Source organism: Doryrhamphus excisus, linkage group LG2, assembly GCF_037039965.1.
Source record: "Doryrhamphus excisus strain RoL-2023G ecotype Guam linkage group LG2, RoL_Dexc_Guam_v1.1, whole genome shotgun sequence".
NCBI lineage: Eukaryota > Metazoa > Chordata > Actinopteri > Syngnathiformes > Syngnathidae > Doryrhamphus > Doryrhamphus excisus.
Genome location: NC_136358.1, coordinates 10,942,055 through 10,968,876, shown reverse-complemented (window position 1 = coordinate 10,968,876; position 26,822 = coordinate 10,942,055). Strand labels below are relative to the sequence as shown.

Below are 26,822 nucleotides of genomic sequence, written 5' to 3'. Positions count from 1 at the left end.
CCTGCTGCACAACCCCCCACGGTCAAAGCCGACCCATAAATCCTGGAACACAACCATGCCGGCCGACCGGGGGTCAGTAATGTTACCAGCTAATGATTCCCCTCGGGGGTGCAAGGGAAAGAGTCACGCGTAGATCCCCATGCGCTGACCCCTGGACAAAGGGGCCGTTAGCCCCCGTCTGGTGCGAGGGCGAGGTCAAGGCAGCACGACCCTCGTCAACAACAACGACACGCTAACATGACCTCTCACCTTTAGCGGTCATGACCGGAGGTCCACCAATTACCAGGATGCACGCTGCGTCGTGGCTGGAAATAATTCCCCCCACGCCATGAATCAAGTTATCCCTCAGACTAGAGCTGCCCTATCTCGTCCTTTAAGCATGATTACCCACAACAAAACATGACAGGGCTCCTTCCCTCACGTGAACATGTGTTTTTTTTTTAAATTGTAAAAATACCATTTAATGAGAAAAAAACAGCAAAAATAGAAAATCAGCAGTGATTTTACACGAATGAAGACAAAATATTAAGAGAAAAGTTAGTAAAAAGTCATAATTATAATAATAATTATAATTACGTCATGATATTACAAGAAAAAAATTCAGGTTTAGTATCATAAGGTTGAAATATTCAAGAAAAAATATCACTTTTTTAGAGTCATAATATTAACATAAAGTGATAATTTTAGGAAAATTAGTTTGGGCAAAAGTTATAATATTATGGGAATAAAGTCATAATTACAGGATGAAAATTTACAGAAATTTAACTGAAATTGTTTAAAAATAGAAAAAAATTATTAATGGCAAAAATGCAAATTTGTATTGTAACAAGAAAAAACATAACAAAATATAAATAAAATATAATAAAAGAGTAATAATAATGTAATTCTTGCAGCATAGAGTTGAAATATTATAGTAAAAGTCACTTTTTTAACATCATAACATTGAGACAAAACAAATATAGTTTTTTTTTCTTTTTTTTTCTTGAAATATATATGTATACAGTAACTTCTTAGTCTATCTATGTGTGTTGCTTTACAAACTATCCAAATAACTATCAAAGTGACAAAGTGTTCCTCGCTGGAAAAACCTAGCACCATGCTAACACAGCGAGCATGATGCTAGTCAGCAAAGCACACAGCTGCGAGTCACACAGTAGCCCAAATATTCCCAGTTGACCTGAGCCAAGTTTGTCGTCAGGCCAATCCTCCTTGCCTCCTTCCCTCCCTCCCTCAGACAGGCATGGCAGCATCACAGCGGAGGCTTGGCGGGCTGACAAGCGGTCGGAGAAGTGTCAGCGCTGGCAGCTTTGCTCTGCTAAATCCTCTCACGGTGTCAGTACGCCGCCACGGCACAGCAGAGGAGGAGGAGCCACAGGCACACGGCAGCGGTGCCATCACGAGAGGAAGTTTGTTTAATAGCAGACCGCAGATGTTCAAGAAAATCCATCATGAAGGTTTCCGTCTTCATGTGGTTTCCACGCCGTCACCAGCTCGTCATCGTAAAGTCCAGAAACAATTGCGCTTACATTTCGATATTATTTACATTTTATTCACACAAATAAAATCCCACATTTCACGTTTCCTGTGATCATTTTCCCCTGACAGTTGCTGGTTCAATTTCAGCAGTTTTACTTTCCAGCATATCAAATTCAGCTAACTCCTCCCACTTTTCTCAACCACTTCAAACCATTCCCACATCAACATGTTCAGTAGGCTATCTATCAGGACTTTTCTAAAAATGTCCACGTTTCCCGCAATTCCATATACATATTATGTGACATTTTTCCCATTGACAATGAATGGACAATTCAATGTTTCCCCCTATTGGTGGGAATCCATACTACATCTAACACTACACAGAACAATCTGCTCTGCCAGGTGGCATGGCTCGGGTCGTAGTGGTCGTCTCCTGACCTGATGGTTGCTGGTTCCATCCTCGGTCGGTGAATTTACTTTTTGTAGGATATTTCAGCATTCATTCTACATTTCAGCATCCATGCGGACGCGGCTTTAAAGAAGCTAGAAAGACAACCACAATACACCCCACCAGGCATCCTCCAACATGTATGACTCTATATGTGGTTGTACGCCAGGACAGTATCATAACTTCATGATTGTGTCGGAGTAGGGTGAGCGGCTTTTCCGAGCGGCTGTCAGAGCCTTGATTGTCAGTCCCTTCTGGGGGCCCACAAACGCTCCCTGGGGGTCGGCATGCGAGGAAGGGCGGGGTGACAGACGTGCAGCGAGGGGCCCGGGCCACTCCAACGGGCAGCCTGGAGTTGATTTAGGATTCTTGAACAGCGGCCAACATTCCTGGAGGAACGCTGTAAGTGGAGGAGCTCACAAGTGGGATGTACGGGGGGGATGTGGCAAGTATGGAATTTGTGTGTGTGTGTGTGTGTAAATGCATGTACTGGTGTTGCCGCGGGGGGAAGGAGCAGTAGAAACCTTAATGGGAGTGCTCTGTGTGCAGGGGGCAAGCATAAATGTGTGTGTGTGTGTGTGTATACGGCCATACTGGTGTTGCCGTGGGGGGGGGGGTAGAAACCTTAATGGGAACATTGGGAGTGCTCTGTGTGCAGGGGGCCAAGCACAAACGTGTGTGTGTGTTTGATGGGGTGTTACTGAGTTACAGTAAGGAGGGGTTATGAGAGCAAGTCAGGGCCAAGTGTGACAGCCAGCAGGTGACGCTGAGGAGATGAAGGTGGGGGGGGGACATGAATAACAACCTCAGATATGGGCGCTAAATCAGAAGGGGTTTCGCCCCGTGTAAATCCCGCCTAAAGACGTCACTGATGAACGACACAATTCAATCCTGCGTCATCCAAGAACCGGAACAACAGGAAGATGCATTGTGTGGATTTTCATCTTTTCCTGAGTGTGTGTTTTGCCTTGTGTGCACAAGCAGCCGGGTTACGCTGGCACCACAAGGCCTTGGCGTGCCGCCATTAAAGTGGGCATGATCCAGACTCACGTTTGTCTTCTTGCCAGCTGGACCGTAACCAGTCCACACCGACACTGTGATCTTCTACCAAATGTGTATTTTTAGGAAGCTGCAAGTGAGCGGCTTTTTGATCCTTCTATTGATTTTAGACTGAAATTTTGATACTCAAATCATCTAAACCAGTGATTCTTAAACATCGGGTCTCTCTTAACTCCAGCACCACCTATAGGGCCGCAAAAAACATTGAATTTTGCACCAGTGGGCCACGAGGGCCATGGAACTGCGTAGTAGGTTATCAACTGAAAACACCCAAGGTAGGCTAGCTGCTATGCTAGTGTATGTCATCCGTTAGACACTTAGTCACAGTGCCGCTTCCGACCAGATGGTGGCAGTAATGTGTCAGTGGGTTGTTTGACAAGCTCGCAGAAGATCAGAAGACGACATTCAACTACGACGAGCAATGGATACGTTTTTGAGACGGACAAATGAAGACAGAAGTGGTGCCGGTTCCCCACCAAAAGACTACATATTTACGTAAATACAATCCTGACTTCATCAAGTATGGCTTTGTAAACGGAGGAAGGTATTAGCTTGCTAGCTTGTTAAACTATGAGTGGATCTTTGATTTATTATTGAAAACAAATAGTATGACAAGGGTCATACTAAACCCTGTATGACATCACATTACCATCGGAATAAAATAAAGAGAAAGCTAATGTCGTGTTAGTAAGGTAACCTTAATCTCACTTAATCTGCCCTTGTGTTGGATCTTCCACTCCATTCGGGAAGAGATGATGTAGCATATAAGATGTGTTCTTGTTGCACTGTATATAAGTGCTGCGTAACAACGATTACAATTTTTTTTTTGTAATTGAGGTATTATTGGAGTAATCCCTACTGGCATTTATCCTTGAGGCCCCTCTAGAATAAAAGTCTCACCCTTATGTTGTCCCATTATGTGTAGTAATCAGCTGTCTCGTTTTACCCATTTGTATATCTTTAGAACACACAGAAAAGAGAAGACATGTGTGTTCATGTCTAATATATATATAAAAAAAGTGCAGTTTTGCTTAAAGCAAACATCTGTCTGCGTTATCTTGCACGTCCAAGTCTCTTTCAACACCTTGGAGCGGATGATTAATGGTTTCTATGTGAAGTTCAGAACAAAAAAAAGCGAAGAAAGAACAAGCCGGCCTCTCTTCTGAGCATGCCTGCTGTGCTTCTTAAAAGAACACCGGCATCAGTTGTTCTGGTCGTGTCGTGCAAAGCCGGGCCCGGGCTTGCAGCGAGTCTTTGGCCTCTGGCTCAGTCTTCAAACAGCGAGGGGCCTGGTGGTTCCGTTTCAAACTGAGCCTCGCCGCCGCCACCGCTTTTTCTCTTGACTGCTATTTATAGCAGCAGTACAGTATGTTCCACACAACACGGGAGCCCGTCGAGAACACCGAGGGCACTGTCGGCATTTTTCAGCATTTATGCAAAACCAAACAGGCCCGTCGCCTTCGATCAGGCCCACACATGCCAATCACAAGCAGGAGCACAAAGGTCAAGGCCTCCATGTACTCTGACTTTGCGATTAAAGATAAACGAGTACAAGACGTGCAAACATGCAAATGAAGACCTGTAAGGACACAGGGGGAGGCGCAGCCTGCTCAGCTGTACTGGTGTCCCACAGTGCAATGCGGTGTTCCTCCTACAATTACATTAGGGGACCCCCCGACCCTCCTACAGTGCCCCCAGTCCCCCAGCGACAAGTTAATGTAATTGGACTGTTTTCATACAAGAGGTCCATTCTCAGGTTACGAGCTCTCTTTTTTTCTCGCTTTCTTCTACCCTAATAATAAAAAGTTTAATTTCAAAACAGCGTTTTGTGTTCGGTTGTGTTGTCATTGACTAAAGTTAAATAAGAATAAGAAGTTTGTAGGCCAAAGCTACTACAAAAATGACATTATTTATTATTACCACTTTAGGCTCATAAAATTGTGACTATTTTCCTTGTTCCAATACAACTTTTTTCCATTCATATTTTGACTTTATTCTCATAAAATGATTTAGATTTAATTTCTGCTTCATTTCTGCATAATATTTTGAGTTTATTACTGAGTTTATTACTGTATGACTTTTTTTGTTTGTTTTTTCTCATGATACTGACAAGTTTTGACTTGTCTTGACGTGTTAAATTACTGCCAATTTTAAAATTTTTACAGTGACTTTTTAAATTTAGTTTTCTCTTTTTTTTTGGCTCGTTTTCATTTCCATGGTTATGGCTTTCCTTTTCCTTGGCGCACTGCCCCTTGGGAGACAAGAGTGCGGCTCTCAGTGCGGCCAAGTAGAAAAAAAGAAAACAAATAAAGCTACTTAGCTTTCAGAAGACCAAATTTAGATTAAGAATTTTTTATGAAATACAAGCTGACACAGGAAGTTGACTATTCCTAAAATCTTGCTACATTTGGAGCGTGTGGGAGGAGACCCCCACTTAGGAAAGTCCAAATGGCGGACAGCTCGGCTAACGAGGACGGAGACAGCTTTAACAAGGTGCAGCATGCTGAGACCGCCTTCCTTTAACAAAGAGGTGCAAAGCGCAGTTCACTGATCGGGAACCAGTCTCAAAGCGCTGAACAAAAAAGGAGCTGTGGTCCACTACTGGAATGGGAATGTGTGTGTGTGTGTGTGCTGCAGTCTAGCTGCACACTTCAATGGACTTTGATGCAATAAGAAGATGTAGCAGGAGGGCTCAGTGTCACCAGCTTAGCGAGTATTCAGAGCCCTTTAGAGCAGGGGTGTATTCCAGGGAGGGCCACACAGTAAAAAAAATGAAAGAATGCAACTTTGCCACTTTGATATTTATAAATGGTATGCTAAGACGCTACATGCATTACAATTACAATTTATGGATAAAAAGGCATTTAACATCCCCTGGAGTTCAGACAACAATCCAAAGCATACCGCAAAATCTACACAGGAATGGTTAAAAAAGAAGCGGATAAATGTTCTGGAGTGAGCGAGTAAAGCCCAGACCTCAACACTACAGAAAATTTGTGGCTGGACTTGAAAAGGGCCGTTCATGGACAGTTTTCTGAGTAGATCTTCCAAAATCTTGTGGGTCATCATGTTATCGTGTCCACAGTGTACCTATTACGCTCACTTTTGTCACTTTGTATGGAGTCGTGGACTTCTATAGAGCAGCTACACACAATAACCAGCACAGAAAGCTTTCTAGATCTTCCAGAACCTCCCCCTATTCCAGCTGTATTTCCTTGGATTTCCAAAACGCTGTTTTCATTCATTAGATATTACATTAGATAGAGATAATACAACATTGAAATAAAATTTTTAGGTAAGAAAAGTGGAAAAAGCATAATAGGTCCCCTTTGAAAAACAACAATTACCAAGAGGTTCGTACTTCCTAATATATTTGTTTGCCTTCCTTCACCCGCAACAATGCAATGCAATGCACATGCGTCATGGCCCTTGATGCAAATTAGACAGATGGCATCATTGAATGCCTTTTAGCTAGAACTACAAATAGAATTTTAGCTAGAACTTGAATTTGAACTAAGTCTTAGCCTCCTTCCCTCTGCCTTAAAAGCTTCAAAGGAAAAAATACATTAGCCACGTTTACATGAGGAGTTTTTCTCTTTCCGAATGGAATTTTTCCGAATGACCTTTCCGAAAACAATGGTATCCATGGAAAGGAATATTCCAATCTCTTGTCTACATGCGCCGCTATAATCAAAAAGAATAGTCAATGGGGCATTCCCATTAATTCATTCATTTTCTACTGCTTTTTCCTCACGAGGGTCGCGGGGGGTGCTGGAGCCTATCCCAGCTGTCTTGGGGCGAGAGGCGGTGTACACCCTGGACTGGTCGCCAGCCAATCACAGGGCACAGTCACATTCATACCTATGGACAATTTGGAGTAGCCAATTAACCTAGCATGTTTTTGGAATGTGGGAGGAAACCGGAGTACCCGGAGAAAACCCACGCATGCACAAGGAGAACATGCAAACTCCACACAGAGATGGAGATTGAACCCGGGTCTCCTCTAGCTGCGAGGTCTGCTTGCTAACCACTCGATCGCCGTGCAGCCTTGGCTAGTATGTTTTGTCTGAAATGTCTAAAATGGGATGGATCCATTCGTCGTACATGCACAAAGCCCACCAACCCCCACCATCACCATCATCATAATAATAACTGTGTGTTACTCAGCATGTTCTTGCATGTTCTCCCTGAAGGGTGTGCAACCGAGTGACCCACTTTCTCCGACCAGCATATACAAACACACACAAGCACACACACACACACACACACACACAGTGACGTCTTATCATCACCTTATCAGTCGGTCCCCTCTGATAGCTGACTCATCCTATAGCTCAGCCCTCCAAACCTTTGAACTCGTCCTGGGGCCCTGGCGGCACAGTGGAGCAGCGGACTGCAACATCAAACTAGTTGGCCCCTCCCTGTGGCACCTGTTTGACTGCTCAACTGACACAGCAGTAAAAAACATGTTACCCACGCCGCCTCGGGTGCCCGCTGGCCCGGCGTCCGTTGGCGTGTGGCAGCGGTCGTCTCGCCGAGGGCGAGCTCATTCATACCCCAAGGGTTTGTTCAAACAGGGAAAAGCATCAACAATGCTGTTTGCGTTCTGTCAACACGCCCTCCTTCTGATGCTCTGATCCCGCCGATGTCTTTTTATTGTATTCTTACTGTTGCTTCTTTCAATATTTACATTTCTCCTTTTTCCGTTAGTATTTCACCTCCGTGCGACTACAGCAACATTACTTTTCAGCATTATCTTGATATCATTACGCTTTTTCTCGTTAGAAATGACTTTTTGTCCATAAAAAGGAAAACAATTCAGTTTCTGCAGTTTTTTTTAATAATTTTGCAACTCTTTCAACTTTCTAATTGTAAATCTTTTCATAATGATGACTTTATGCCCATTAATCTTTAAAAAAATATATTACTTTATTTCTGTAGCATTACAACCTTTTCCACAACCTCATTTTCAAACTTTATTTGTTGTTTTTGTTTCCCACAATATCAAGACTTATTATTATTTATAAGTATATATATAATTAGAAAATATAGAAATATAATATATCATATATAAGTATGATTATCATTTAATAATAATAATTGTAATATAAAAATATATATAAATAAAAAATATAAAATTATTATTATTATTATTATTAAGTTATCATTAAGTGCTCTCTGTTTATAGGACAAAGGTGGGCCGCGGACATTTTTTCGATTTTCAAGTGGGCCCTAAGTTGGTAAAGTTTGGGAACCCCTGCTTTAGGCAATATATATGTACAATTTGCTTTGAGATAATAGGCCGTATTCAAGCACAAAACCATGATTTATTACTTCAAATGTGTGATAGAGTGAGCGAAGGCAAGCGGGAAGCGCCAAATGTATTTGTGGTATGGTCCATTTAAGTTCAAAGCGCAGTTTTCCTTTAAGATTAAGATCCAGTGAACGTTCACAGGCAGATGAATCGTTTATGAATGGCTCGGCACTCATATGTGATGGTTTTCCTCACCCTAACAAGCAGAGAAACAACACAGTTTGTTTGTCACAGTCAGCTGACTGCGGTGCTGTTGGATGCGCGTCTGCCATCAGTCATTGTTGGAGAAAAGCCTCTACAAGGGAACGCCATCATCTTTGCATCTCTGTGTTGACACATCACACATGCGGGACCACCACAGGGGGGGTGTCGAGCGAGCCGGCAACAACAAAGGAAGAGCTTTCATTGCTGAGGAAGACACGAATCCGACTTTCTTTCTGTGAATGCTGCAGCTCTTCATCGGGGCTTCATCCCCAAGCAAAAATAGCGTAAAGCAAGCACTGCAGTGTGAGCCACAGGCAAGGAGGCGTTAGCCATTTGTTTCCTGACTGGCGGGAAATGTCAGCTCCCGGCGATACTTTGCGGTGTCCGACTTATTGATAGGCATTGATAGTAATAATAACAATGTTAAATAACAGCGAGTATCTTCACTTTAGAGTTAAATGTCATAGCACTTACAAAGATTCCGGCGAGGACGCCAACAGTCGTCTGGAAAATGGCACTTGGGTGGGAATTGAGGTTTGAGCCGCCCTGCCAAACATATAGGTCTACATTGATGCACTGGGCTTCCTGTCCAGACAGGTGGCGGTGAGTCAGACTGTCTTTTTGTTTTAGCTACGTATATTTTTCTATGCCGTTCGTCCAAATGCTGACGTTTTTTCAGGTCAGTGAAAAATGACTCAAATGACAGACGGCTTGTCTCGGTCCAACGAGGTTATAGAGGGTGAGCCTGTCTCCGTTTTTTTTATTGTTTTGGTTCGTTATTGCTTTGGCGATCATTTTAATGTCTATTCATTTGTCAACAATCAATGGATGGTTGAGGTGGGACTTAAAGGGGGCATATTATGCTCATTTTTGGCCCTTTGTATTGAGCTACACACGATACCCCGCACAGAAAGATAGATCTTCCAGAATCTGCATCTATTCCAGCTGGATAAAAAGGCTTTGTTTATTTATTAGTGAGCCACCCCTTCTGTATACTGACTAATTTACTTTGACTGAAAATGTAATTTCTTCTTTGTTGTCCCATTGAAAAGATACACAGTGAATGCAAAATAACAAGCAATAGCCCATCGAGACGCCCGTAAAGATGTCTACTTTCGCTCTCCAACCAAAACCACTCTCTGCGCAACCAAACATCAAGCACATCAAGTGGCGTATGAGGAACCCGCAATGTAACTGCATCACACGGATTATGCAGGTATTCAAATCAACAACATGTAACTAACATGCATGCCAAACAATACAAATTAGAGCCTGTGTATCATCCGCAAGGCATGCTGGGTATGCTCCAGCAGAAATAGCTGCATCTTTTCTCCACTCGACCAAACGGGCCTTATAAACTGACTGCCTGTTCCAACCCCGGCTGCTGTGGCAACCCAGCACCCACAGCCAGGGATGGAACAATTACCCGTATTAATGATTAACCGCAGTAAAACTCCCAACGGCTAGTATTAGCATTTCAAATTAAAAATCCGTGTGTGTGTTTTTAATAAAACTTTGTGGGACCTCAGCTTGTGTATCAGTCCTTTAGAAACATTTAAATAACAACCATCTGGGTCATAATAACGGTGACATGAAAAGTGATGTGCATCCCTAACCGTGGCAAGGCAGGCTTGAGGCTACGTGACAAGCTATACATACTTTATGTCAACAATGTATACAGGTGTGTCATGTGCGAGTGGAAATACCAGCTGGTCCAGATGCTCAACATTGGAGTGTTGGCTAAGACGTTATGATAAGACAAACACACTTCATATGTACGTCGGAAGTACGTGGCGGTTCTGATGAGGCTCCAGGGCGTCTAGCATGTGCAGGCCAGAAAGGAAACCCTTTTGTACCCCGTCTGCTTATTCACTGCCGTGTGTCATCCTGATGCTGACTAAGTCAGTTTCTTACCTCACTGTTCCTCCACGCTCGCTGCCAGGTTGTCCCGTCTCATCCCGCCGCTCGCTCCGACACCAGGTCTCAGGGAGCGTCTGCAATCACAAGAGACGACCTGTGATTGTTTGGCCGACACGCGGCACACGTCCAGTGGACCAGACGAGAGACTGCCGAGCCAAAAGGGCTTAAAAGGCGGATGCTGAGGGGAGAGTGATAGCCAAATCCTGGCGGCAGCGCCGGGCTGTGGGAAAATCCACGCGGCCGTCGCTGCCAAGCCAGGGGATGATAGGGGAGGAGTCTCAGAGTTCTACAGGGGGAAAATCCCCGAAAGAAGTGCGAGCTGTTCTAGTCTATGCTAAGCAATGCTACATTTTCATGTGACCAGCTTAGCGCTAAAAGGCTTAGCGTTCTAATCCTTTAGCCAAATGAAGTGTCTAACCTGAGGCTAAGGCTGCCCACGGGAAATGGGGGGGGGGGGGTTACAGACCACGCTGGTTTATTACACCAACGCACCTGTTCCACCATGACCACCACTGAAATCCCAGCCAGTTCCATAGACCGTCAACAGGTAGCAATAACAACCAAAAGCAGCCATCTTGGAATAGCGTTGCCTGACAACCATCTGAGAAAGACTGTGACACCTTTGGGGCGCAAGCAAGAAGATAAAGGCACGTTTTCTTAAATGTCACATTCAATCACTTGACAATGAACAGGTTGGTTTCAGTGATGGTCTGTTTGGCTGAAATACAACAGAGCACTGCTGGAACCGGAATCTGATGTCTTTCTGAAAAGAGAACGTTCCAGCATGTGGATATGACACGTCCTCATCAAGCAGATCATGAGGGTTCTCACAGTAACCAACCGAGTGTTCGTCACACGCTAATCCCTCGGCTATCACTGTTAGTTGGCTCCAGACCCCGACTGTAATAAGTGAATTTCTGCCAAGGAGAATTCCTTATTTATCAATAGAATATTCGAAAAACCTGGTGACCTTCTAAATACAGTTTTGGACATTCTTAGAACCCTCTAGACATGAAATTACACCAAATCACCTTAACACTCCGATGACCCAATATTGCATCCATAACACACACAAATAAGACATACAGAGAACACGCTAAGTCCTTATTTCTAAAATCACAAATACTGAAACTTGCTGATATAGTTAATCTTCAAACAGCTAATGCATAAGGCTAAAAATAACCATTCATTCATTCATTCGTTCATTTTCTACCGCTTATCCTCACGAGGGTTGCGGGGGTGCTGGAGCCTATCCCAGCTGTCTTCGGGCGAGAGGCGGGGTACACCCTGGACTGGTGGCCAGTCAATCACAGGGCACATATAGACAAACAACCATTCACACTCACATTCATACCAAATGGAGTGGCCAATTAACCTAGCATGTTTGTGGAATGGGGGAGGAAACCGGAGTACCCGGAGAAAACCCACGCATGCATGGGGAGAACATGCAAACTCCACAGAGAGATGGCCAGAGGGTGGGATTGAACTCGGGTCTCCTAGCTGTGAGGTCAGCACTAACCACTCGACCTGTGAGGTCACTGTGGAGCCTAAAAATAACCAATTACCTAAAAATGTAAAGAGGAGAAATATGATTTCAGGGAAGAACTAAATTTGAAACACTTATATGCTAGGACTACGTTAAAAAGCCATAGCATTTCAGTATGTGGAATCAAACTATGGAATGGATTGAGTAAGGACCTCAAACAATGCACAACGATGAGCCAATTCAAGAAACAATACAAGCAGTTGATGTTTGCTAAATACAAGGATGAAAAGTCTTGAACCAGTCATGATGTGCCATACATATCACTATATTGATAGTTACTATGGTACCCATTATGTCATTGTATGGTCATCTCACCTCCTACTTTGGTACGTGACAAAATAAAAATAAAAATAAAAAATAATAATAATAAATAAAATAATGTAAAAAATTAAAAAACAACTTAAATTATATTAGGAAAGCACTAAGTGAACAAATGTAACAGTTACTGATTGTAAAAGATGGAGGGGTAGGATTTAATAAGCTTTGCTTCTTCCTACTTCTTTTGAACATGTGGAACTGTGAACTGATTATGTGACGCACTCAATTGTTCAAATGAAATAAAACCATTACCATTACCATAAATAAGCCTTGTAATTGTGTGTTGCTGTAAATGTGTGTGTGTGTGGGGGGGGGTTGGACAGGAAGTAAAGTTGGGGTTAAGAGTTTTGAGATCATTCAAACCTGCAATAAAAGCCTGTAAACTTGAGAAAAAGTTTAAAAACTACTACTAAAAGTGTAAAAAGTCCTAAAGAATAAGAATGACTTCAACAAAAGTGGGTCAGGACTTATTGACCATTGGGAAATGTGGGTCTGGGATTGAGGCCATTGGCGAACGCCGGTTGCCGTAAGTCCGTGAGAGACAGAGGCCCTTGCATTTAACAGTTAGGGTTTAAAAGGAGGTGGAGGCTAGAGAGACAACACAAAGAAAGCATTGAGCGCCGGAGGCCTCGCCACGTAAACACACACGACTATCCAGGGTTACGACGGACGAGCTTGTGGTCCGCTCGAGCGAGTCCAAACAAGGAGAAGAAACGTCTGATGGCATCTGGAGAAATCGGGCCCACCGGATTCTTAGAAAAACATCAGAAATGGAGGTTAATAGACGTCTATTCCAAGAAAGACTGACCCTCTGGCTTGTGAGTGTGATGACATGATGTGTCCCCTACTCGGACGCATGCGCTGTGTTGGATGTCCGAAAGCAGCGGCGACGACATCATCCCTGACTTGAATCGGCTACAAACCACAAGTGTGAAAGACAGTATGAAGGACAGTAGGAATGAGCAATTTAGCGTTTGTCGTTAACCGATTGGTCACAAGCAGTGACGACGACGGCCGCAGGTGAGTCACCCAGTAGGCTGGGTTTGGGGACGTGTTTAGCACACATTCTGTTGGGAGCAGTGGAGGAAACGAAGGTCGTTTTGAGAGTAGCTGCGGTGTGTTTCCTCCAACTGGATCCCGACGTGGCCGACTACCGCTTCTCCTCCACAGTTTCATAAACCTTTTTAGTGGAAGGACTTCAAACTAGTCCACAAAGTGTCATTTAACCCATTCAATTCCCAACACGTGTTTAAGGTTGGGATTAACCTGTAATAAAAGGCTGTTGTTCTGGCGATCTAGTCTGGTGCTTGTGTGTCTCACCCAACATTACAGTAACATTACTGACACCTACATTTCATATTTTCTTAGTTAGGGTATAAATATATATTTTTTATATTACTTCACTCTTTCTACTAATAAACCGGTCATCTTCAATAATGCACACCTTTCATGCAGGGCGGATTGCATTTGGACATTGCTGCCCAGACCTTGGAACCCGGCCCGGCGCATGGAGAAAACATCCTTTCAGTAAAGCAATAATCCAGCGTGAGTTACTCTTGCTGCAATCTGCTTGTTTGCATAGTCGAAAAGCTTAGCTCTCGCATGTGGACTCGCTCATGGCGCCGCTGTAAGCGAGCCAGCGTGGAGATTGATCAGCTGGGCCTCGTCCAGAGCCAGGCCTGTCCTCTGCAGGCACACCGAGCGTAATAACTCTTGGGCTGGCGTTTTGGCTTGTGCCGGTGCAGGCACAAAGAGAAGCGCGGGGGACGACGAGCCAGCGCGGAGACGACGTGCGGCCTGATTGCCCTGACACTCGCCGCACAAAACACAACAGCCGCCTCTCGGATGTCTGACCCACTTTGTACTCTCCTGCTTTCTCGCGACATATGGAGGCACGCTCACACACAACCTGCAGCACGCTAGCCAATGAAGGACAACGTTTACTAGCCGTGGCGTTGAGACAATCCTCCACAGCCTGGGGTTAAGATGCAGCTAGTTACCATGGCAACACAAAGTATTCACAATACACAATCCAAACCCGTACACCGAGATGTTTGCTTAGCTTCCCTCAGAAATAGAACAAGGATATCAGTGTTTCGTATACATTCATTTTAACACATTATAATGGGACAATTACCGTATTTTCTGGACTACGTACTATAAGTCGCTCTGGAGTATAAGTCGCAGAAGGCCAAAAGTGCATAATTAGGTAGAAAAAACATTGGAGTTTAAGTCGCATTTTTAGCAGGTAATTTATTTTTCAAACTACTTGACAAAAACAGTCATTACATCCTCTTGGAAGGCAAGTTCTAACAATAAAAGAATAGAGAACAGGCTGAATAGGTGTAAGATATGCTAACACAATGGTTATTCAGCTAACAAAAATTAAACATGAACAGAAACACAGAAACAGAAATAATATTATATAAGGCAATCGAACAACGCATTGAAAGACGTTGTGATGATATGTAATATTACAACTGGTCAAATATTATACTACAAATATTATAAATGGTCACTAAATGTCAGGCAATAGCCACCACAGGAAGTACTGTACCGAAATCGAGCAACAACAAGGGAACTATCATAACATTACATTTTAGGTTTACTATATTGGGCAATAGGAGTCGAAAGGTGGCTATAGGGTTGTTATTTTGTGTCTAGAGATCTCTAATAATATAAAAAATAACATTTATACCCTAGCTAAGAAAATACGAAATGTCGATGTCAGTAATGTTACTGTAATTTGGGTGAGACACACAAGCACCAGACCGGATCGCCGAACAACAGGCTTTTATTGCAGGTTTGAATGATCTCACAACTCTTAACCCCGACCTTACAAGTCTGTCGGGGTTCATCAAAATACAACCCAAAACCACAGGTTGTAACCAAAATAGCCAGCTTCCTGTGTGTTTTCGAACAGGCGGACTTTATGCTCACCCTGTCACAACAGACATCTCTGCCAGATTTCATGTTGAGCCATGACACTGGTGGCAGGCTACCGGGGCAAATGTAGCAAAAAGTCAATACGGAGCAACAAAAAAAGTTTTTTTCCAGAACCGTGCAGCTCAATTTGTCGCCGTTGCTCATCTGTTCTTTCATCTTTTCTTTACACAAAACACTTCAGAAGCGTTTTGGATGAAGTAATAGCCCTTTGTGTTGCATCAATTGAATTCCTGAGTAATAGCGCTGCAATTAAATTGCAATGCCGTCACTGGTATGACTGCTTGCCTCTCAGCATTCGCACGGTTTGTCCCAGCTTTCCGACGTTTCCGACGAGTTTGGTATCTGCTGTCATGTTGGAAGTGGTGCAGGAAGAAGCTCTGCTCCAGACGTTGGTTCATGGGTGTGAGAGTGGGCGGGTATGCATGTTCTCACATGTACTCTGCACGTTCACCATTATGCACGAGAGGCAGCGGAGCGCTCCGGTGAGCCTGCCGATCAATTATTCACATGCTGCCTGGCACTGATCGCACAATCTGCTGCCACACAAATGTTTGACTGCTGAGTCAGGTTGATACATGATTGTCGTTCATGACAACCATGGGCTTCGAACCCGAGCACCGCCACGGTTAACTCACGCTTGAATTATACAATTTCACTTCATTCACCTCCAGTATTGGGGGAAAAAACAGACATTAAACAGGAGGGGGTTACCAGGACCAGAACACCAGATTTTTTTTCTTCTTTGTTTGCCTAAATGAATCCCATGTGAAACATCTGCTATGTAAAAAGCAGACTGACGTTACTGACAACGTTTGCACGCTTTTAGGGTTGATGTTGTCTTGAAGACGTTTGCTTGCATCCACACGAGGGCTGTGAATCTCAGCACTGAGGACGATTCGATACACATCTCCGTGCACTGGATACCATACTTTAACCATAAATGGAATTTTCTGGCGATACGATGCGATTCACCCTCTTCACGATACGATACGATGCGATAATCATTTAGTTCAAATCAATGCAATCCGATATGATATGGTGCAATTTCTTGCGATATGATGCAATTTAACATGATGCAAATAAGCACAGGGAAAAAATGGAATTCAGTATGGTCCTACAAAAAGGATTTGACTTTATTCCTTTCAGGTACTTGGCAGTAAATTCAACTAAAGTACTGTTTGTCTTTTTTTACTATGCACCACTTCTTCATCATTCTTTTTGCCATCTTAAAACAGCAACAACTTTTCAAAAACAACTTTCCTTACACTTTCACATCGGCTATGCAATTACAATAGCAGTGGTTCAGTGGTGGAGCCAAACATTCATTCATTCATTTTCTACCATTTATCGTCACGAGGGTCAAGGGGGTAGTGGAGCCTATCCCAGCTGTCTTTGGGCAAGAGGCAGGGTACACCGCAGGGACGGACAAATAGCTACTGGACAATTTGGAAAGCAGCGGAAGATCCACTGACCTGATTTGCTTGGTTCTTTCCCGGTTTCCGACTGGGAAGTAGACGGGGAGGCGGCGGTCGACTTGTCAGTGTTGTGGCGTCCCCTTTTTAAGGGGGGTCTTCTTAACACGGCATTCTTTGCAAATGACGGATGTTTTGTAAAGCTTTCTGCCGTTCTTTGAGCATCCATAGTGTTTCCAAACATACCAATTAAACTGCTTGCTACGAACGTCCATGCTGTTTTACTAGTAGTGGTATGTGCCTCACGGCTTCCGTCCCCGTCGGCTTCCCTAACCCCAAAACCCCCCAACCCTAGAGGAGAATACCAAGCCGTCCTACCCCAACCCTGTTTCTGACCCAATCCCGACACATTTGTGACCCAACAAACTGACCAATTTTATCCTAACCCTAAACACCCTAACCCTAAGGGGGATTGTTCAAACATTATTGTGGGAAAATCCACCAGATTGTGCTCGTTATCACCACAATCGCACGTTTATTGATCGAATGTCGACCTCGGTCACAGCTGGACTGGCTAAAAGAAGGCAATCAGTTATTTTCGCTAATTAGCATGGTAATTTCTAATTGGCATCCACAGTGACAACCGCTAATAACACAAAAGGCTTTATTTTGAACTCTCACGGAGGCCCACAGCAATAACTGCAGTGTAATTATACATAATGACATAGAATATTTCCAGACAATGCGGTTGTTGGCAGCTTTTCATAACATCACATGCAGCGCCTTCATAAAGCAAAACGTGTCAGATAAGCTAACAAAAAGGTCAGTCAGAACAGCATAGAGGAGACCGTGGCAATGGGTGGGCGGGGTTAAAGCAAAAGAGCAGGGGTCATCCGTGGTCAAGTAATCCTCCCATGTCAGATAAAGCCTGCTCATGCATGTGTATATATTTATATACGGTGTACTGCATGTGGGCGCAGGCAATGCAGCGTAAACGATGTACTCTGTGTGAGAACACATTAAGTCACTTTGCACTAAATGAGCCGTGCTGCATCTCTATTTGTGCTAAATCACATTCACAGCGCCTCAACCGGGATCCACTGGGATCCGCCGGCATCCGCCCCACCGGGTTGCTGCAGATGTGACGGCCCGCCACTGGCACAGATGGACGCCATCCAAAGCGGACAAAGGTCGGGGACGCAAGCGACAGCATGGCCAAATCTTCTGCTTGTGCCTCTGATGTCGTTTCTTTTGTCAAGCACAGCACAAGCCAAACATCTGAACAATGCAGCCTTTCACTCGCTATCTATCAGACAGTGCTTTTTTGCAAGATTAACATGTGCGATATGATGTGGATCATTATTTCCCAGACATACGTCTACTCTGCGTGTAGAGGCCTGCCAATACATTTGGACCGCCACAAACAGATTTGGCGCTACCTGTTCGCCCTCACTCATAAACATATGAGACAATGAGAAGATGGATCAGTGTTGACAATTTAGTCAACCCTTGCCTCTCACTCTTGATCATAATCCCAAACCCCAACACTACTCCTCAACCGTAACCTTAACTCTACCCCTAACCTCAACCCAAAACCTTAATCCTAACCCAGGGGTCGGCAACGTTTTTACCCCCTTGCCCACCAAAGAAAAATAGCCTGGAGCCGCAAAACATTCGTTTAAAACAACATTGGGGGGCATTTGGGGGTATCAAAGTAGTTCAGATAAGAAAAGATGAGTTGGAGTTGCTAATATTGGAGATACACTTACATAAATGTATGTGTAAAGTATGACTTATTTTCCTACATGTTTACCTGTGTGAGAGAGAACTGGATAGCATCCTGTCTGCTCATCTTCATGCTCATTCAATCAGTCAGAACTCAGTCAGGATGCATTCATGGTCTCACACAAAGTTGGATTTTTACAAAAAATCCCATTGTATGGACTTTACAAAGACGTGCATTTCTCCCACTCAGGTGTTTAAAAATATTCAAGCATTGCAAAGAGAGCCACAATAAAGAGGCTCTGAAGCCGCGGGTTGCTGACCCCTGTCCTAACCCTACAAATTGACACATCATCACATACTCTTTTTTTTTTTCCCTTCTTTTCTATCCCCTCCTGCTCCAGTCCGGCCGCCAAACACTACTCCATATAACAGGGATACGATAACCACAATAACCAAAGAAAGTTCACTGATGTTTGTTTTTTGCTCCCTTTTTGGTCTCTGACAGCTTCCACATGGCCTGTTGATGATGTCATAAAGGACCCTCCTTCCCCCAGTTCAGTAGATTGAAGCGTCCACTGTTATGTGTGTCCCGCATGGCGCGGCAGCAAAACACCAGCGGCGGTTAAAGCGAGTCCAGCGCTAGCTTTGGTCACACTCCACACATATCACCTTTCATCTGTGCCGAGGGAAACATTAGATGGAGTCAACGCAGGCACCCACACGGCACATGACGGGCGTGTGCGTGTTTAATTAAGATTGGCTGTGTTACGTGACAACGGCTGCCATATCGGCAAAATCACTCCCACATCATCTCATTGCTCGCCTCCGACGCTAGCAGGTGGAGATGAAAGGCGCCGCCTGGCTGGCGGGACAGAGACGCTGCCTGCTGTACGTGACTTATTGTGTGTTAATTATTGTCCAAATGGCCCACATTCCTCCAAAAAGCAACTTTAGGCTCTTAAAGGCTTAATTAGCTCAAGAATTGCTGCTGCTGCTGTTGTTGCTGTGCGGCGGCTCTGTGCACAATATCAGGATTTAATTATCGCCGTTTTTTCCCCTTCCAGCAAGCTCTGTCTTATTTATTTGGATTATTTGCTTGTTTCACACCTAAAGCTGAACAAATTCCCCTTTCAACCGAGCCAATAATGAAAACAATGCAGCGTGAAGCGAGGAAAAGTGCTGATGTTTGGGAAAAGCACTTTCCATTATTACCGCGCTTATTTGTCTCCATGCCGTCCAAAGACACACCTTTTGCTTTTTAATCAATTAGCACAGTTATCACTGAATCAATTATCATTAGCTTCTGATTGGCTTTGCGTCCGCCAGCTGAGGGATTGATAGCAAACGGCTATTGATAAGCCGAATGAAGCCAGCAGACCGGCAACAGAGGTGTTCAAGGTGCCGCCTTTGTAGCCGTTTTGCCTCTTTTAATAGTTATTTATTTACAGTGGCTCCCAGCATATTCATGCGACCAAATACATTTGCAGATTTTTGGACAAATATCAATTAATTTCTTCACGTAGCATAGTTGTGTGCTGAGACGCAAAAATTATCACGAGCTTGGACAGACATTGGTCGTCTTGCGTTATCATTCATTTGTGCCGAGTTTTTCACCAATCATTGAGATGTTGTGCTTTGTTTGGCAGTCCTTGAACACACCATAGTTATATGCTGAGACGCAAAAAAGAATGAGCTCTGGGATCATCAGATCGTCTCACATTATCATTAATTTGGACTCTGTATCTATGTATTTTTTTCATCAAGCGTTTAAATGCCTACCCTGTTTGACAGCCCTTGAACGCAACATAGTTGCGTGCTTTGCTACAGAAGACAAATGTCGGTCGTCTTACATTATCATTCATTTACAGTGAGTGCCTATGAATTTTTGTCACCAAGTGTGATCTCACACTATGTTCGGCGGTACTTGAATGAATCGAAAAAATAAGTTTGGCCACAGCAGCACAAGCTTTGACATTTTACATGATCATTCATGAGTGATCACGAACAACTATGCATTGAAGTGCCTCACTTTGTTTGGCGGTCCTTGAACGCACCATGGTTACATGCTGAGACGCAAAAAAGAATGAGATAATCAGATCGTCTCACATTATCATTAATTTGTACTCTGTACTCTGTATTTTTTTTCACCAAGCGTTAAAATGCCTACTCTGTTTGGCAACCCTTGAACGCACCATAGTTGCGTGCTTTGCTACAGAAGCTCTTTGACAAATGTCCGTCGTCTTACATTATCGTTCATTTATGGTGAATGCCTATGCATTTTTGTCACCAAGTGTGATCTCACACTATGTTGGGAGGTACTTGAATGCATCATAGTTGTGTGCTAAGACGAAAAAATACGTTTGGCTACAGAAGCACAAGGTACGACATTTTACATGATCATTCGTTAGTGATAACGAACAACTATGCATTGAAGTGCCTCACTTTGTTTGGAGGTCTTTGAATGCACCATAGCTACATGGCTCAGATGCATTTCTACATGAAATGAGCACTGGGCATTAGCCACATCCACACATTCATCCACATGTGATTATTTTAGGCGTTCGGGGGGAGTGAGGTGGGGGGGATGCAGGCTTGAAATTGTTACCGCTTGAATCTCCGCCATGAAGAGAATTCCTTTCTTTGCCACAATGCCAAGTGTTTATGACAGGCGCGATTTACGATCGTGGGAGCCGCTGGAGAAGCTCGTGTCGAGCAGAGCTCCGTTTTGCCGGGCCGGCACCACCGCACCTGCTGCTCGCACGGCGTGGTGGAGGGGGGGGGGGGGGCTGAGGGCCGTCAGCTGTGAAGGCGGCACATGCGCCTGCTGCTTCAAGATCAAGAGAGAAAGTATCTTCCGGCCCGGCATGACAACCTAACCTCTCACTCCATGTCGCCATGGCGGCCTGCTTATCAGCGACCCCACACCCCCCACACCCCACCCGTCCAAGGTTGACCTCATCCTTCTCCACCGGCAGCAGCCGCATAGAAGTTAACAGCTTCTTTTCTCCACGTCGTTGATAGTTTAGCATGCGTAACCATGGTAGCAGTCTACCGACCCTCACCGGCTTTAAAAATATATAAGTACATATACAGTGAGGGTCATAAGTATTTACACCCCCTGCGATTTTGCAAGTTCTCCGACTTAATAGGGAGAGATCTGAAATTTTCATCATAGATGCATTTCTACTCTTAGAGACATAATCGAAAATAAAAAATAAAAAAATCCCATTGTATGATTTTTTTATGATTTATTAGTACATTCCTATGGTTCATAAGTATTTGCACCCTTGAGATAATCAGTGCTAATATTTAGTGCAGAAGCCGTTGTTTGCAATTACAGAGGTCAAACGTTTGCTGTAGTTCCTCACCAGGTTTGCACATACAGCAGGCCCACTCCTCTGCACAAATCCACTCTTAATCTGTCAGGTTTTGAGGCTGTCGCTGAGCAACACGATGTTTCAGCTCCCTCCAAAGATTTTCTATTGGATTTCGGTGTGGAGACTGGCTAGGCCACTCCAGACCCTTGATGTGCTTCTTACGCAGCCACTCCTTGGTCATCTTGGCTGTGTGCTTGGGATCATTGTCATGTTGGAAGATCCAGCCACCACTCATCTTCAATGCTCTGGTTGAGGGAAGGAGGTTGTTCTCCAAAATTTGACGATAAAAGGCCCTATTCATCCTCTTTTTAATACAGTACAGTCATCCTGTCACCTTTGCTGAAAAGCACCCCCAACGCATGATGTTTCCAAAACCATACATAACAGTAGGGATGGTGTTCTTGGGACGCAACTTAACCTTCTTTTTCCTCCACACACGACGAGTGGAGTTTGAACCAATGCATGGTTTTAAACCATTACGACAGTAGACTTTGAAACTTTGGTTCCAGCTCTCTTCAGGTCATTGACCAGCTCCTGCCATTCTGGGCTGGTTCATCACTTTTCTAATCATGAGTGATGCCCACGGGCAGAGATCCTACATGGAGCCCCAGTCCGAGGTAGATTAGCAGTCATGTTGAGCCTTTTACATTTTCTAACAATTGCAGCAACTGATTTTTTTCTCACCAAGCTGCTGTCCAATTGTTCCATAGCCTTTTCCAGCTTTGTGGAGATCTCCTATTTTGTCTCTGGTGTCTTTGGAAAGCTCTCTTGTCTTGCCCATGGTAGCAGTTGGATTATGACTGACTGGGGGGTGCACAGGTCACATTAATGAGCTAAAAGGTTAGGTGGAAGGGTTACTCGTGGGGTAAAGGTGGACTTTTTTAGGGTGGACTTTATTCTTGAGAGTATTGCTGATTCTCAAGGGTGCAAATACTTATGAACCATAGGACTTTACAAATAAATCATTAAAAAATCATACAATGTGAATTTGGGATTTTTTTTAGATTATGTCTCTAAGAGTGGAAATGCATCTATGATGAAAATTTCAGATCTCTTCCTATTTTCTAAGTGGGAGAACTTGCAAAATCGCAGGGGGTGTAAATACTTATGACCCTCACTGTGTAAACGTATAAACAGTCACTTTTATTGCAAATGTTGAGCTGAAAGGCTGCACGGCTGCAAGTGGTTAGCGCGCAGACCTCACAGCTAGGAGACCCGAGTTCAATTTCATCCTCTGCCATCTCTGTGTGGAGTTTGCATGTTCTCCTCGTGCATGTGTGGCTTTTCTCCGGGTACTCCGGTTTCCTCCCCCATTCCAAAAACATGCTAGGTTAAATGGCCACTCCAAATTGTGGGTGGGAATGGTTGTTTGTCTATATGTGCCCTGGGATTGGCTGGCCACCAGTCCAGGGTGTACTCCACCTCTAGGCACCAAGACAGTTGGGATAGGCTCCAGCACCCCCCGCGACCCTCGTGAGGATAAGCGGTAGAAAATGAATGAATGAATGAATGTTGATCCGAAATCGTAAACATCAATTAACAGAAAGGTTTATAGGGGTAGGATGAGCTGTGCGCAAAAAAAAAGGAATTTCATGGACATATCGCCCGTAAATGCAGAATGCTGTGAATGGTGAAGTGTGAATACACACGGATCCACTGTATACCCAGTATACTCATCTAAACACCCCACCGGTCTATTCGCCCGCTTGCAGCGCGCACACCCGTGATGATCAGATGACATTTAACGGTTGGCCTCACCCCCCCCCCATGCTGAAAAGATCCTATGACGCCGCCCACAAGTCAGCAGCATATGGGTGCTATAATCTAATTAGGCAGGGGCACAAACACACACACACATGCAGGAAAGCGCTGCAGGCCTCCCTCGCGGCAGTCATGTCAGGTCGCACTGGTGGTAAACAAGCGAGTCCGCTTCATGCATCCAATCAGTCCTGCAGTCCTGCCTCATGCATCAATAAGATGTTGTCATGACACTTTGTGAATCAGGAGGAACCAAACCTCATTCTTGCCCTGTGTTTTTTTTTAGTCCCTCAAGCTAACGCTAACAATCAGGCAAAACAAGAATGCTGACCTCCGCCAAGGAATCAAGGAGCGAAGCGCGACAGTCCAAAATGTCCTCCACGGCTTATGGAGCCCAGGACGGTCTGCCACAGTTCAATGTGTGAGAGAGACACGGCGCTTTGGCACTGGAAAACAATCTCACACCAGCTACGTCAACCACAACACGAGCCCACTGAAGGAGCTGAAATGGGTTTTCACGGAAAATGTGCAACCTTTTTTGGGGAGCTGCACTTTTTCATCGTCTGAGGTCACCGCTTCCTGCCTTGGCGTTCCGAATACAGAAGGCGGCAAACCACCTCCAGCAGGTGGAGGAGAAACCACAACACTTCCCATCATGCCCTCGGCCCTCTCTCGCCACCTCTGACATCATTACAGAGCCGACCAGAGCAGGACGTCGAGGTTATATAAGAGAGCACTCAGCTGCCCCAGCGAAGGGACCTGCAGGGGATGGGTGAAGGCGAGGAGCTGCAGGAGGATGAGAAGGAGGAGGGGTGTAAGGAAAGGGAAAGAAAGCCAAGAAGAAGAAAGAGGGTCGCAATAAAAAACCGTGAGGCCCTGCTGGGGTGCTGGCTGCTGGGAAAGAGCGGGGAAGGTCACGCTGGGCCCCTGAAGGAGGCCTGAGCAGGAGGATGCACAGCAGGTCACGTGGGGTTCCTCAGCAAGCATCGTTCCCATCACACAAACATGAAGAAGCCATCAGGAGAGCATCGGAAATGTCACAAAGTTGGATTTGTGGGCGGCTAATCATCAACTCAGTGGGAGTAGGTTGCAAAGGTAAGCTAATGATTGACAGCTAGTGGGCGTGTCTGCCGATCGTCAACATCACAGTGAAGCACATAAACATGATGCCCGTGTATGCCACTTCGTACACATGCTGCATGAGACAGCAAACATCTGGCCGGATGAGCCGCTAATGCAGCCATGGCGGATCAAGACGGATCAAGTGAGTGTAAGCATCCGCGTGCGATCAAAGTGGAACATCATCATCGTCATCATCATCATCATCCCCGGGTCTTCATTAGACCAAGTGAGCCTGATCGACCTGCGCGTGCACATGCTTGAGAGAAAAGCCCCATTCCAGCAGAGGACGGGGAGGAAGGACGCCGCTCGACTCATCTGTCAAAGCGGCGACGTCGTCACTTACCGCTCGTTACGTGGCCTGCTCCGCTCGGTCCTGGAGATGGGGGTGGGGGGGTCCTGCGGGGGTATCGTGCAAATCCAAGTGTAGCTGGGGCGGATGGCTGCGCGTGCCCGCCCTCCCCCTTCTGGCCGCTGTGTTACGGACCTGCCAACGAGCGCTGATGTCCGTCGAAGAGGGCGCTTCGGCCGCACGTCGCTGCTTTCCGCCTATTAGCCGCGCTTTGCTTTGCTAGCTTTGCAGAGGCGACAGTCAGAGGGACACGCGGAGGCACGCGGGTGTTGTGCACGCGCTGGCTCCGCCTCTCCGGCGAGCACGCGTGTGATCGCCGAGGACAACGATCCAGCGCCCTCTAGGGGAGCCTCGGTCCGCCACAGCCGCTGTCCTCAAAGTCTCACTAACATCTTCAACGAGCCTTCAAAGTCGCCTCTGGTGGCCGTTTTTTAATCTGCTTCATCCCCTCCTCCTCATCCTCCTCGCAGCCTGAGGGGAGGACACATCAGTCAGCACACACGACTAAAGATAACATACGACTGTTAAAGATTACTTTTAAAGCTGCATCACGATAGGCGATCAGAGCAACAAGGACGCGGGGAAGGGGCGGGGCACAGTCTTGCGAACAGTGGACAGTTCAGTCCCCTGTAGTTTACCCTCCAAAAACGATAAAAGGAAACGTGTCAAGCACTAGGACCGAGCGGAAAACGGCCACTCAACCAGAACATTGTTTTTCCTCTAGACCGCCCACAAGCTCATAGACTGGCTGATGTTTTTTTTGGATTGGTGTGTGATTGGTCGTCACCGCTGTCACTTCCAGAAGCGACAAGCGTTTCCCGGTGTTGTTCACAAAGTTTTCATAACATGTACCATATTGTTCTCAAACTGAGGAGAAATCTTGCCCTCTGTTTTCGACTTTCACTGAAAAACATGCAAACCGAGATTCTGCTAGCATAATAACAGCGACTTACAGAGGTGTGCCGCATCTCAGCTTTGTGACACAGGTGGAAAAGCATGTTATTGGTGCATAGCTTTCCTCTGTTTGCTGTTTTTTTAATTTATTTTCCAAATATTTCAACTTTCTTCTGAAATTATTTTTTCTGCATTTTCTCCTTGTAATTATGTGACTTCATTCCCATAATGTTTGGAGTTTTTATTTTAAACTCTATACTAATAAAATGACAATTTTGTCTTTATAATATTACAACTTTATTGTTGTAAAATTGCAAAGTTTTTCTTGTTAGAATAAAATGTTTTTTCCCGTGATAATATATATTTATAACTACATTTCCATAAAATTTGGACTTTTTCCGCAACCTTTATTTTGCTTTGTTTGCTTGTTACAGTCAAACATTTTCATGTATTTTCTCTTTAAGATTTGAATTTTATGCTGCTGAAATGGCATGAAAATATTTTCCTTATAATATTCCTAATATTCTATAATATTCCTCATATATATATTGAAATTGTTACATTTTTGCTTTTTAATTTTACAACTATATCAACTTTCTGCTTGTGGATTTTCCCATTTTTATGACCTTATTCCCATAACGTTTTGACTTTATTATCATATTATAATTTTTTACCCAAGCGAATCTTCCAAAAAGTACAACTATTTTGTTTGTTTGTCCATTTACTGCACTACTGTCCTTGTCCTGGGCTGGTTACGTGTTTATACATCTTTTATTTGTTTTTGAACAAGAGGCAAAAAGAGGGGATGATGCAACTCTACGCTAATGCATTAACATTTCAAGAGTTGAGCACGTTAAAGATCTAAAAATGAAATACATTTGTTTAAATATTTGAGCTGTCATGAAAGCAACAAATATTTGTGTCAAAGTCATAGTTATGCTTGAGACTTTTCTC

The 26,822-nt window shown here is 44.5% G+C and overlaps 1 protein-coding gene across 3 annotated transcripts in view; it reads right to left on the bottom strand.

Annotated features, from left to right (window-relative positions):
* Nucleotides 1-25,636, bottom strand: part of LOC131124882 (thyroid hormone receptor alpha-B) — a 92,811-nt gene extending 67,175 nt beyond the window's left edge. The window contains exons 1-3 of one of the 3 annotated variants that reach the window (XM_058065825.2): nt 25,510-25,636; nt 24,969-25,445; nt 10,416-10,495 (exon numbers count right to left, since the gene is read on the bottom strand). The gene's annotated coding sequence lies outside the window, so the exon portion shown is untranslated. Of the gene's footprint in view, nt 1-10,415; nt 10,496-24,968 lie in introns of all 3 variants that reach the window. The other 2 variants (XM_058065826.2, XM_078797635.1) reach the window with 2 other exon arrangements.
* Nucleotides 25,637-26,822: the final 1,186 nt, after the last annotated feature.